Source organism: Gracilinanus agilis, chromosome 1, assembly GCF_016433145.1.
Source record: "Gracilinanus agilis isolate LMUSP501 chromosome 1, AgileGrace, whole genome shotgun sequence".
Lineage (NCBI taxonomy): Eukaryota > Metazoa > Chordata > Mammalia > Didelphimorphia > Didelphidae > Gracilinanus > Gracilinanus agilis.
The window spans coordinates 207,268,006-207,282,010 of record NC_058130.1 but is presented as its reverse complement, the minus strand read 5'-3'; the positions used below and the strand labels follow the sequence as shown (position 1 = coordinate 207,282,010).

Sequence of the window (14,005 nt, the reverse complement as noted above, 5' to 3'; positions counted from 1 at the left end):
ACCAACAGATTTCTCCATTACTACAATCCCACATCACTAACTGCCCAAATATCTCTATATGATTATCTCTTTAAGCATCTCAAATTCAATACGCTCCAAACTAAACTCTGTCATCCTCCCTGAACCTACCCTTCCTCCAGACTTGCCTTCAAATTTCTGTTGAGATTAAGGTCATCTTTGTAGTCATTCATGTTTATTCTTCCAAGTCATCCCAGGCTCTTCTCTTATCTCTATGGATTTTGCCTCCACAACATTTCTTACATCTGTCTCATTCTCATAACTTGCATGGGGAGTGCCTTTGTTTAGGCCCTCTTCACCTCATTACCTCTACTCTGGTACTGACTGGCAATCCTGCTTTCATTCTTTCTCCTATCCAGGCTGTCTTCCACATACCATCAAAGCATAGTTCTGATCATGTTACTCTTTGCCTCAAAATTTCTCAGTGGTTTCACCATTACTTCTAGCTAGAATAAAATATAAACTCCTTAACCTGGTATTTAAAACCTCCAAAATCTAGCTATCCCCAACCTTTTAGATCTTATTCTATGTTCTTTCCCTCTGCACACTTTGTACTGCATCCAGCCTGAAATATTCATCTATTCCCTGAACCCAACTCTCTATTGCATGGATGCTAAAAAGAACACTGGCCCTGGAGGCAGGGGACCTGGATTAAAATCCCCTGGTACTACTTATATGACCTTAAACAAGTCTCTTATATCTACTGGGCTTCAGTTACCTTATCTATGAAATGAAGGGTCAGAATAGATGGCCTCCAGCTCTAGATCTGTGATTCTATGATCTCCTTGCTTTGTATATTTTCACAATCTATCCCTCAGGAGTGGAATTCACTCATTCCTTAATTCCTTTTCGTATAATCTTTAATATGCTTAAAAAAATAAAATCTCTCACCTTCTAACTCCTACAGGTAGGAGCAAAGGTGGGACTCTGACTCTGAATCTAGTACTGTGTTTACCAGCAGCCTCCTTGTTAATTCTGAGGTACCAGGAAGGTACCACACTGATTTTTGTACAATTCTAATAGTGGAGAACCAGTTTTCTTTACATTAACTCTAAATTTGCCTCTCTGTAATATCTATTTCCTATTTCCATCTTCTGGATCTAAAGGATATGCCAGTAAATAAATAATGTTTTTAAATGTGTCTTCTAGCATGACATGAGCTATATAGAAATATGTATTATACAAAAGCACTGAAATAACCTATATTAGACTATTTACCAGGTAGGGGGAGGGAGAAGGAAGGAGAACATCTGAATCCTAAAATGTCAGAAAACAATTGTCAAAAATTATTTCTATATGTAATAACAACAGCAAAAAGATCATCTAAACCAGTGATGGCAAACCTTCAGAGATGGAGTGCCAGGCCTTGCCCCCATTCCACCCCCTAGAATGTGTGCCATGCCTTTCCCCCCACCAGAGACTGAGTGCCATGCTATATCCCATCCCACCCACCCCCTTACCCCAGAGAAGGGAGGGAGGAAGCCTTCTCATGGGGCTGCTGAGCAGAGGGGAGGGTGATGAGAGGCGTGTGTGGGGAGAGTGGGGAGTGACCCAAGCACACTGCTCCCCTCTAGCTCTGCCACCTGTGAGCTGCCCACCTTACCCCCTTTGCACTCCCATTGGGCTGCTGAGCAGAAGGGCAGGGGATGTGGAGAGGGGGAGAGGAGCAGCTATGCCAGGGAATCTCTCTGCCTTTCTAGTAATGAACTCTTGGAGGATTTGGGGGGAAGGGTGGCCAAGTGCCCACAGAGAGTGCTCTGCATGCTAGCTTTGATACCTGTGCCATAGATTTGCCATCACTGATCTAAACAACATATCAGACTATTCCAAGTTCACCTTGCTTCTCCATCTCTAAGGTTGAACTTTTTCCAGTCATTCAGGCTAGTTTATAATATTACCACTTGGAAAACATTATCTCGCTTTCTAAAATCAGAAATGAGTTCCGAAGAAGGCGTGTTGTAGTCTTTTTTTCCTTTTTATACTAAGGCAACTGGGGTGTATGGTAGATCGAACAATGGGTCTGGAATTGAGAAGACCTAAGTTTCAATTCCAGCTTTATACTCTTAACATCCATGTGACCCTGGGCAAGTCATTTAACCTCTATTTGCCTATTTTCCTCATTTGTAAAATTGTGATAATAATAGCACCTACTAATATATTATTATATTATGTTATTATCCTACTATTATTATCCAGAGTTGTTGAAAGGATAAAATAAGATAGTTGTACAGCATTTTGCAAACATTACCATGCCCTATAAATGTGAGCTATTGGAATTATTTAGGGAAAGATTTTTTTTAAATCCCTAATCACTCCAACATCCAGTCATATTGCCCTTTTCTACATATCTTCCTCTTTGATAGGCATTGTTGTTACATCACCATTTCTTAGGTCAGATGATTCCTACTAGTCACTCTGCCTTTTGCAAGGTGATGCATATCCTCTAAAATACTTTCCTTTCTGAGTTAGTACTATCTGTTCAGGCTTACTCCCTTTACAGCACTGACCTTGTACCCCATCATTTAATCTACTTCCTCATCCAGTGATTGTTCTTTAAAAAAAATCATGACCAAAGTTACCTCTAAATGGGTAACAAATTACTTTGATCCCTTTTAAATCAAAAAGATCTTTCCATACTCTTTCATTGCATCCGGAATTTCTGCTATTTTTGAATTATATCCATAGTGTTGCTATATAGGCATTATAATTTCACATTTTTTGCATAATTACTTTTGCTCTTTTAATGTCACTTTGAAAATCTCACCCTAAGGGACTTTCTCTAGCTTGTTTTCTAATTTATTAACTATTTGATTTTTTCCTCACCAAAACCTTTTTTTTTGGAACAAGTCAAAAACAACATTTAATTATTGAACTCTATGGAGTTAGCACCAAGTTAGGTGTTGTGTTGGGAATACAAAAAGAAATAGACCTTACAAAAGAACATACAAAAGGATAAACCTTAATTCTTGCCCTCAAGGAACTCACAAGAATTAAATTCAATAAATAAATAGAAATTACAAGACAACATTTGTTCAAGGGTCAGACTGTGTGTATGTATATGGAACAATCTCTAAGAGTTCAGAGAATAGGAGAGGTCAAGCTGGAGTAATCGAAGAAGATTTCATAGAAGTGATGACATGAGATGAAACGTAAAAAATGGATAGAAATCGAATAGTCCAAAAAGAAAGGGGGAAAGCATCTCTGGGAAAAGAGTATGAACAAACATTCAAGGTAGGAATGGAATGGGAGAAGAGAAGAGGGAGGCAGCACCATTCAGTGGAAAGTATGACTCTGAAATCAGAAGACCTGGGTTCTAATCACACCACCACCACTCATAACCTGTGACCTTGGGCAAGTAACTAATCCTTTCTGGTTCTCCATTTCCTCACTTGTAAAATGAAGAGATTGGGCTAACTTGACTCCAAAGACACTTCCAGCTCTATATCTAAGATCCTATTTTGAAACCAACTTTATAGTGGTACAATAGAGTGTTCATGTTGGTCAGTAGAAAAAAACAAGGTTGAATAGTTAAATTAAGTCCAGGTTATTAAGCACTTTTCATGACAGACTAACTAGTATGGATTGTATCAGATGGGGAGATTCTTAAGCAGGAGATTGACATGATTAAAATGACATTTCAGGAATAGTAACTGAAAAATCATGCATAGGGTGAATTTTACTCGGTTTCCATCACTCACATTTTATAGTGCTTGAACGTTTCTAAAGCAATTTCTTCTCAATAATCCAAAGAGGTAGATAGTGCAAATATTGTTATTCCTACTTCATGAATGACTGACCTGAAGTTCAGAAGAGATTATTGTGGTAATCCAGGTGTGAAGGTTAAAAATCCAGGAAAGAGTGAGGAAGAAGGAGAAAGAAGAGAATGCAAGTAGGAATAAGCAAAACTCAGACAGATACTGATTGGACATAAGAGATAGAGAAGAAGAATAGAAAGTCAAAGATACAAAGGTTTTAACCTGGTATAAGCCTTGGGAAATGTATCATTGATTTTTATTTTGAAGGGATCTTAAAAGGCCATCAGGTCCTACCCTGTCATTTTACAGATGAGGAAACCATGGTACAAAGAGATTAATTATCTTGCCTCTTTTTATACATCTCATATCTGAGACAGGATTTGAACCAAGGCCTTCCTAACTGCAATACACCATCTACTACTTCCCGCCTCTTTATAATATTAGAGACACTGGTAGTACAGCCCAGTTGGGTGAGGAAAGATGTTGAGTCCAGAATACAAATTATGTTCACATCAAATCTTAACATTTTCCCTGTGATGCTCAGTAAAAATGTTGGATTGTGCTGTGGGGCAATGAAAACTGTCTGAATTCCATAGTGGGGTTTTCAAAAGTAGAAATAGAAGATCTGCTCAGAGATTAACCCCAAAAGTATAGAACTGACATGAAATTTAGCCATAATAAAAATGCCTTTAGGAATGCAGTAAGACCTCACTAGTTAAAAATCATTTTGAGGGAAAGTTAGTCTGAATTACTGAGAAGCCTGAGTTATAAGCAATTTAAAGGAAATGCTAGTTTGTTATTCCCAAGTATAAACTGTTTCTCAAATTAGGTGTAACTGACAATATGAAACAGTAGAACATACATAAGATTTGGAAACAGAAAACCCAGATTCAAATCCTAACTCAGCCCCTGGGAAATCACTTATCTTCTCTAAGAGAGTCATCCTTGTAAAATAGAGTCTGGCTCAGTCACTTCAAAGGTCTCTTCTAATTAACTTCCATGTTCCTTGGTTGCCTAATGGTGACTTTTAGTAAAATCTAAATCACATGCTATTTGCCCATATGTAGTGAATAGGTATCTCAAAAATGCTTGAGGATCCTTGAAAATAGCTTCTCCTCTTAAATAGCTTGAACATTTCCCCTTCCATCTTAGAGAGAAAATATTTATTAAAAAGAAATCTTCAACTCAGTCATAGGGCACATTTGAAATTTGTGGCTTGAATTATTTGTAGTGAATTCGGTACAAATAGAAGCATTCCAAACCTTTATCTATTTTCGTACTACAAAACTTGCCTTAATATGGATTTATTTACAAAATCAAATTATTTTCGTGATTGCTCTTTTTGGAAAGGGCTATTGCCTCTTCATCTATAGTGATGATGGTGAGGCAGATAGATGCCTTACATCTGGCTCTGTGTATTTGCTGCCTGAGGCCATGGAGTGTTAGGACAGGCTTAAATGCTATGCAAAAAATGCAGCTCATTGAAATTGGGTCATAGTTCTAAGTGGTCTTTAAATATTTCATCTTAAAATGCACTTATTGGTCATGTTTATATCTACTAATTTTGTCTCTTTTGGTAAGATTTTAACTGACTTTGGCACTTATTTTTAAAGCATTTTTATATCAAAAATTAACTGTGCATAAAAGATGGAAAATGGAAGTAGGTACGTTGTTTTCCTTGGCACATGGTTTGAATCATGTTTAATGGCCATTTGGAAATGTGTCTTCCCCAAGTCTCCTTTCCAACTATTACTGTTTATGGTTCTATAAACATTTGAGTTATATGCTAAGTCTCTGCCTTGACTTCTGCTTACCTTTAACATTTGCTGAACTCAGAGTCAAAGACAGGACTTTGGATACTACAGATTTTTTACATCTCTCTACCTTGGGCCACTCTAATATATACTGTAAAATAGATCATACTTCTATTTATAACAAGGAACGTTGTTGGTCATCTGCTCCAACTACCTCATTTTACACTTGAGGAAACTGGGGTCTGGAGAATAAATGACTTGGCCAAGATCACCATGAGCAGTAGGTACCAGTGCCATGATTTATAACTAGACTCTGTAATTGCTTCTTTCAGAACACAGCTGACTGAGCAGCAATTACAAAATTCTAGATCTGAAATAAAACCTAATGGTGAGTGATCTTTAACTTCCAGGTCTAGTGGTTACCAGGAATAGGAATAAGGACTGGGCATGTGCTTTTGTTGTTATGCAGAACTGCTAGGTGAGAAAACTCCCTCTTAAAAAAAGTCAGTACCATTTCTAGAGCTTCTGACCTTAGAGTTGCCTCAAGAATTATGAGGTCAAATTGAGCCTTTCAGGAGGTCACTAGCCAGGATTGTGTCAGAGATGGGACTTGAACCCAAATGTTTCTAGCTCTTAGGCCAGCTTTCTATATACCACACTTGCTCCTCTCATAATAATGAGAAAGAAAAATATAATGAAAGTTAGCATAGTGTTTTCAAATTTGCAAAGCACTTTACAGATATTAACTAATTTTTATCTTCCTCAAAACTCTAAGAGATAGATGCTATTATCCTCATCTGACAAATGAGGAAACTGAGACAGAGGTTAACAGGCTCACCAGTCACATCGGAAGTGCCTGAGACAGGATTCGAACCCAGGTCGTCCTGCTTCCAAGTTTAGTTCTCTGTCCACAGCACCACCTACCTGACCACTATACTTGGAGTCAGGAAGCCTTGAGTTCAAATCCTGTTTCAGTCACGGAGCCGTGTGACCCAAGCCAAGTCATTGAATTTCTGTCTGCCTCATATGTAAAATGAAGATAATAACACGTATATCAGAATTGTCATGAGGCTAAAATAAGATAATATTTTCAAAGTACTTTGCAAACCTTGAAACACTATGTAAATGTTATTGATTATTATTAAAAATAATATCATTGCTTTTTCTGCTGGTATCACTCCTGTACAAGTATAAAAAAGCCTTTTGTAAAGGCATACCAGATATTCACCATTCCAAAACTTCCGAAGAAATTTGTGGCCAGATGTTGAAAAGTTTATCTTTTAATTTGTTATTATCTAGTTTCTGCAAAGACTAGGCTGTGCACTTATTCTGACATGACTAATTGCCTAGCCTCAGTGCAGAAATTGATGCCAGCCAAGATGATTAGAAGCCTAGTAAAAATCATTGGCAATATTCCCCTGATGCTATATGTTTATATTTCTAATCTATATCTTTATGTAAGATACAAGGTTGCTTTTGATTCTTATGCTGGAAAGTTGAAATTCTCCACTTTATTTAGTTATTTCCAAAATATTTTAGAATCATAGTATCTTACATTCTAAGTGGATCTAAGGGGTTTTCTAGTCAAACTTCTCACGCAGTGTAGAAATCCCATCTGCAACATCATGACAGATGGCTTTCCACCCACAGCTTGGATATTGATATGAGGCAGCTCCATTTTCTAAGGTAGCCCATTCCATTGCTAAATAGTTCTGGTTCTTAGAAATTTCTTCCTTTTTAAATTTAATTTTATTCTTTTCTTCTCAATAATCATTTATGTTCTCTCCATTCTTCTTTCCCCTCCCAAAGTGAACAATAACAAAAGGAAAAGAAAATCCTCATGACAAATGTGCATAATCAAATGAAGCAATATTTTTTAATGGCCATGTCCAAAAATTCTGACTTCTCCTACATTTTGAGTTCATTACCTCTCCTGGGTTGAATACGCCCTCTAGAATCATGGTTGGTCATTGTATCAATCAGGGTTCTAAATCTTTCAACATTATTTTTCTTTATAACGTTATCATATAAATTGGTTTGCTCACTTTACTTTGCATCAGTGCCTAGAATCTTCAGTTTCCTAGGAAACTGACCATTTCATCATTGTTTATGGAACAATAATATTCTATCATGCTCATATTCCAATTCAAACACCTCTTTTGTCATCTTTGCCAATTTGAGAAATATGAGGTGGCGACTCAGAGTTGCTTCAATTTGCATTTCTATAATTATTAAAGGGAAAATTTTAAAAATATGTTTATTGATGACTTGAATTTCTTCTTTTGAAAACTGCCTGGTCACGTCCTTTGAACATTTATCTACTAAGGAATAAATTTTATTCTTATAACTTGCACTCAGTTTCCTATGTATCTTGGTAATGAGACTTTTCAGAAAAATGTTTTGCAAATATTTACCACTCGCCAGTTGCTGTTCTTATTTTAACTGCACTGGTTTAGTCTGTGTAAAAATTTTTAAATTTTATATGCTGTAATCAAAATTAGCCATTCTTTCTTCTTTGTTCCCTTATTTAGTCAGGACCTCTTTCTATATCCATAGATAAATGTAATTTCTTCCTCTATCTTGTTTATGGTATCACTTTTTATGTCTAAGTCATGCATCCATTGGAAATTTATTTTGGACTCTGGCATGAGATGTTGATATATGCATAGTTCCTGCTAAACTGCTTTGTCAAACACTGGATCCTTAAACTAATAACTGGAATCCACCCTCTAAATTTTACAGATGATAAACTAAGAGAGAAGAGAATTGACTTGCCTAAAGTCACAAAATTAGCATGTGCCAGAGCCAAGATTTTAAATCAGGTTCTTTGACTTCAATTGCAGCATTCTTTCCACTTGACTACACTGACTTTTTGACCAACCCCTTCCTTTTTTAAATGAGAAGACTGAGGGTGAGAGGAAACAGATGACTTACTTGCCTGAAGTCACATAGGTAGTACATAGCTAAACTGGTGTTTAGACTCAGGTTCTCTAACTTAAAAATATAGCAAGCCCTTAGAATGTCAGTATTGAAATCAAGAGGACCTGGGTTAAAATATAACCTCGAATACTTTCTAGTTATGTGACCCTGGCCAAATCACTTAACCTAATTGCCTAGCCCTTTGTCTAACTGCCTAGCCTTGAATTGGTAGTGACAGAAGGTAAGTATATATATATATATATTTATATACACATATATGTGTGTGTGTGCATGTGTGTATTATATATGTGTGTATATATGTATATTTATACACACATATATGTGTGTGTATTATATATGTATATATATATATATAAATAACCTAATTCTACATCTATGCCATTTTTCTATAAGCTTCTTTACAGCAAGACCCATGATCCTTCTAATTTTGTATCCTTATCACCTAATGCAGTAGGTGTTTAATGAAGGGTTGCAAATAAATGATATATGCGGCCCTAAGTTTCCCTGGTGTCACTCTGGGTTCTTAGAAGACATTGATTCCTTCTTGACTGTCTCATAGAACTGGGGGGGTTTGAAAAACATTCTCCCAGATAAGAGACTTGCAAGACTTTTCTCCTCTGTCACCTCATGGATGGAAGTGTGTGTGGAAGGAATGGCTGAAGCCTTTCCCACATTCAGGATTTATGTGGTTTTTCTTTCATGTGGTTTGGCCTATGGATGTAAAGCAAGAAGTGGTAGTTGAACCCTTTCCCATAGTATACAAAGATGTAGGACTTCTCCCCTATGTGGACTCTGCTAGAAGTTAAAGTTGGTCCTTTGGCTAAAATATTTCTCACGGTCAGGGTGTTTAAATGGTTCCTCTCTTATATGTGTTCTTTGTTGAAATGTAAATGGATACATAATGGATGCTTTTTTCCATAGTTCTTTCATCAGTAATTTTTGGCATTACTGGGGGGGAGGTGAGGGGTCTTTCCAGAAAAGACTACTACTCTCATTCATCAAGACCCTCCCTCTCTTGGGATAGGTTTCTTTTGGTTTGAAAACTTTCCTTTTCTCTTTTTTACAATTGGGAGTTTTCCTGGTATAGCAATACCCACAAGATTGGTCTGGGGAACAAAGGTGACATGGGGTGGGGTATTGACTGGATATTACTTATAAACCCAATCCTTGCACTCTACTTTAGTACTTCTTCCTGGGCTCAAATTGAGTTGGTAGCTTGTGGATCTCCATCTCCGGGTCCTTTCTCTTGAGGATTCTCATTATGGATCCTCTTTCCAAAATCTGGTTGTGTCTCTTACCAGTATCTTCTCTTCTCTAGCCAAGCAGAACCTCCTATCCTTTATCTCTATGCTTGTGGCAATCAAGGCAATGAGATTCAGCTTCAGAACAGAGATTTTAAAGTACTTACATGCTCCTAGCTTTTTACACAACATACAAGGGTATCTGGAATTCAGATGTTTCCACTTTTATTATCAGTAAAGGTCAAGTCCGCCATGGCCATAAGCATGTACCTTACCTGAATCCCAGCTCCGGGCTGTGGAACCCCTATATCCTGGTCTCTAAGAAGCTACTCCTGAAGACATGGGATAGACCTTGGAGAGCTCTGGACCATTTTCTTCAGCCTCTTGGTTCAATCCTTCTCACAGAAGCAGGACTTCCTCACCCTTCTTCAGCTGATCTTTCCTCTCCTGAGCCTAGATCTCTCTGACTAAGAGTATCAGGTACTGCCCCAATACCAGAAGCCATATAATTTGTTTCTTAATGTGTTTACTTAGTCTCAGTCACTAGGAAAACAGAGCTTCTGGAGCTAGGCCAGAGTCTCTTGGGATCTTGTTTCCTTTCCTTTTAGAAACATATTTGGGAATTCTTGGTGTTAGGAATCTCTTCACAGGGAGCCTCCTTATCTTCTTCTACTAGGAACAGTACCTTGGCTTTAGGTACAATGACCATTTCAGAGAAGACTTTCTGGATCTTAAGGCTTAATTTTCTTTTCTCCATCAGCCTCAGTGATCCTCCACACCCTTAATCTTTCTATAGTCTTTCAGCTTGGGAATCTCCTGAAGTTCTGATTCTATTCTCTCTTCTCCTGGACTCTCATGGGTAGTAATTCTCTTCCTTACAGTTGGCTATGCACTCTCACAGGCTTTTCCTAGACCAGCCTCTTTACCTAGGAACACACCCACACACCCACACACACACACCCACAGAGCCTCTTCATTGTAGTTCAAAGACTCTGGAAGAGACCTCAGAAGCTATTAACCTGGACAAAATTCTCCACTACTAGATTCCTAACAATAGGTCAGAGAAAATTAAAATCTGAGTTCTTGCAATATCAACCCATTGTTCAAATTTGGATCAGTTGAATAAATATTTTATTAAATATGTCTTCTAGTCCTCTCTTTTGAAGCTACACAAAATGCATCTGATCATTCTTCCAAATGACAGATCTTTAGATGTTGGCAGACGGCTTCCATGTCTACCAGAGGGTATTTTCATTTTTATTTTTTCCCCTCCAGGCTAAATAGCTCCAGTTCCTTTTCTCTTCTTTCTCTTTCTTTGGTTCCAACATCCACCGAGGCCACTGGCACCTTCCCAGCTCTTGCCCTTTGTAATTTGTCTAGCCATGAAATGATGACCACTTCCATGACATATGGGAAACACCAACTATGATAATTATGTGGAGGTCAGACCTATAGTCTATACTAGCACTAAGTCTCCTACTACTGCCAGCTGCCATTAACTTCATTATGATCTATATTATAAAAGCAAAAGGACACTGACACAAAATGGAAAGGCACCCATTCTGAACATAATGACTGCCATCTGGAGTCCATTTAAACTCTGCTCTTCACAGGTGGTAATATATGCAGTGATGCTCCAAAGGATTCATGATCTCATAGATATGGAGTCTCCCTCTCTGGGGGAGACTGTCATCCACCTATGCCTTCCTATCCTTGGATGGTTCTTAACTATATCTTTTAAAACCAAAATACTGGGTTTATTTCTTTCTTTTGCTATTTCATGCATACTGATGAAACAATCAGGCCACCTTTCTGTTATCTCTCATTTTCATTGTGTGACTGGTACATCTCCATTTTCAGTCCTGAGAGACCTTCGATATTATCCAGTTAACGCCTACATTTTATATCAATAGTAACACAAGCATTTTTTCCATGATGTTGTTTATATCATTTCTGGTATACAAAAAATGTACCTGTCTTGTGCCAGGTAGCTTATACTAACTGTACAATTTTCTTTGTTACCCACAGTTGTGATTCTTCTGAGATCTTGGTGTTGTTCTATGCCATACAGTACTTCACTGGCAGAATACTGTTGATTTAAAGTATGGCCTTTTCCTGAAACCAACACTTGGCATTGTTGAAATACATGTGTGGTTTCCCAAATGGGAAATTTTGACCACCTTCTTCTATTCAATGCCTGCCCCAGCTCATTGTTCACCATTACTGCCTATTCAAGATAGATGTTCTAAGTGGGTTGCCCAGCTAAACTACATGTCATAATTACATGTCACACGCATTCTTTATCTTCGGTTTTTTGTTTGGATAGCAAAGCTGAACTTCCTTGACTGATTGAAAACTGTACTGTGGAAACCCTATCATGTGCCTGGACTTAATGCATTCAGTACAGTGCAGATACAGAAATTAATATATATCTATAGATCCAAAACCGTTACTATTGTAATAAGATGATTATGAATATTGCATGACATTTCCTTTGATGCTTTTCTTCCCATGACATGTAAGTTTTTCTGTTTGCCAGTGGCTTCCTAGTCTGGCTTAGTCTGGGGTTAATGCCCAAGGTCTTTACCTATCCATGAATTAACTAAACTATCAATCCCCTGGGGAGACACAATCAAAGTCTTTTTGCCAATGGCTTCACTCCCTCATTTCTTGGCCTTCTGCTGGTATAAAACCAGGGGATTAACTAAATAGTAATTGTCTAGCAGAGTAAGTACAGCATGGATCAATGACAGATATTGCCTGTTCTCTCGAGAAAGTTGGGCACAACAGGAATTTATTCTCTGATAGTTCATGGATCTTTTTCTTCTTTACATCTTACCTATAGGAAAAAGAAAACAACCATCTCTTGCCACCGGCACACAAACGTACATATACAAATTCACCCACATAAGAAACAGAAGGGGCCTTTGCCTAATCTCTTGGTTTATCTTTTACATAGTTGTCCCTGGTCTATTCCTGGTAATGCATATCGCTAAACTCATCTAATTATCCCATTTCCTTCTCCATATACTTCATCCATTTTCTGTTAGAGGGATTTGTATATCCTTGACTACTCAGGAATTGCCTTATGCAGGTTTCAAAAGAGCCCTTTTGTCTTTGTTATGTCCTGCACTATTCTGGTTAATTTATTCAGCCTCTTGTTCTGAAGGACTCTGGTTATTTCTCTCATTTTCATCCTGACACTGATGCTATGGTGTTTCAATGAAGTACATTAGACCTGATACTTAAGACATAAAGTGCCTTAACCATTTATTACCCATCTGCTTTTTTAATTACTACAAGAACCACTCCATTTCACTAGTCTCTAGTTTTCACTTTCTAACCCCATAACTGATGCTCACCCCCAGGTGTTAGCTCTCTGGTTGACAACTTTTCTTACCCAATCTCTCTTTCCTCCCTCCATCACCTCTCCCTTAGAAGGTCTATGATATTCATCTAGAAAACTCTTAGTTTTCTTCTCTTATAAGCTATACTGTGGAGAGGTGTCATAACTGGCATTAGGGGTACAGGCTTGAAACTTTGAAGATGTCTTTGTAGTTCAAAGGATGAACTGTGTGTTAATAAAACCTGGGGAAGTCAAAACTAAGCTGGCCTGGGTTTGATTTTTCTCCCCTTTACCAGTTCTCAAGGAGAAATGAAAGCATTGAAAAATTTGGATTTTGTTAATTTCAGAGTAACCAAGGCCCTGGCCCATTATAGTACAGTCAGTCTGACTGAAACATTTGGATCACAAGTTCATGGCAAACTCAAAAACACAGCAAACGCCTGGCACTATTTGTGGCAAAAGAATCAAAACGTTGGCATTTTATCCTTAGGGATACTGTAGGAAATTTTGAGATGGTCTGGTTGAAGGGATCTGAGCAATAATATCTGATCGGCCATCAACTCTTAATAACCAAATTACTTTTTCGAGAAAAGTATAGTGCCTATAGAGAATCCTCACCAGACTGATTAATAAGCGTATTCCTGCTTGTTGGCAAGAGGGATATTATAGCAGAACTTGCCACCCCTTATCCCCCATCCCCCACTCTCGGCCCAGATCAGAGTTGCCTGAAGTACTACAACTTGGGAGAGAACAGAAGAGCCTGGAAAGCTTTTTTTTTTTTTTTTTTTTTTTTGACATAAAGAAATAGAAATGTGTTTGTGCCATCAATTACAGCTTTGGGAAGCTGGTATCTGTGGGCAGATAGGGAAGATGAAAGAGAGTAACTATGAATAACAGATGTGAGAGTCAACTGGATATGTGGTGTGGACATCCGGGGTGCTATACTATCTA

The 14,005-nt window shown here is 37.9% G+C and overlaps 1 protein-coding gene across 1 annotated transcript in view; it reads left to right on the top strand.

Annotated features, from left to right (window-relative positions):
• SDK1 (sidekick cell adhesion molecule 1) overlaps positions 1 to 14,005 on the top strand; it is a 1,179,904-nt gene that overhangs the window by 1,009,089 nt on the left and 156,810 nt on the right. The window lies entirely within an intron of this gene.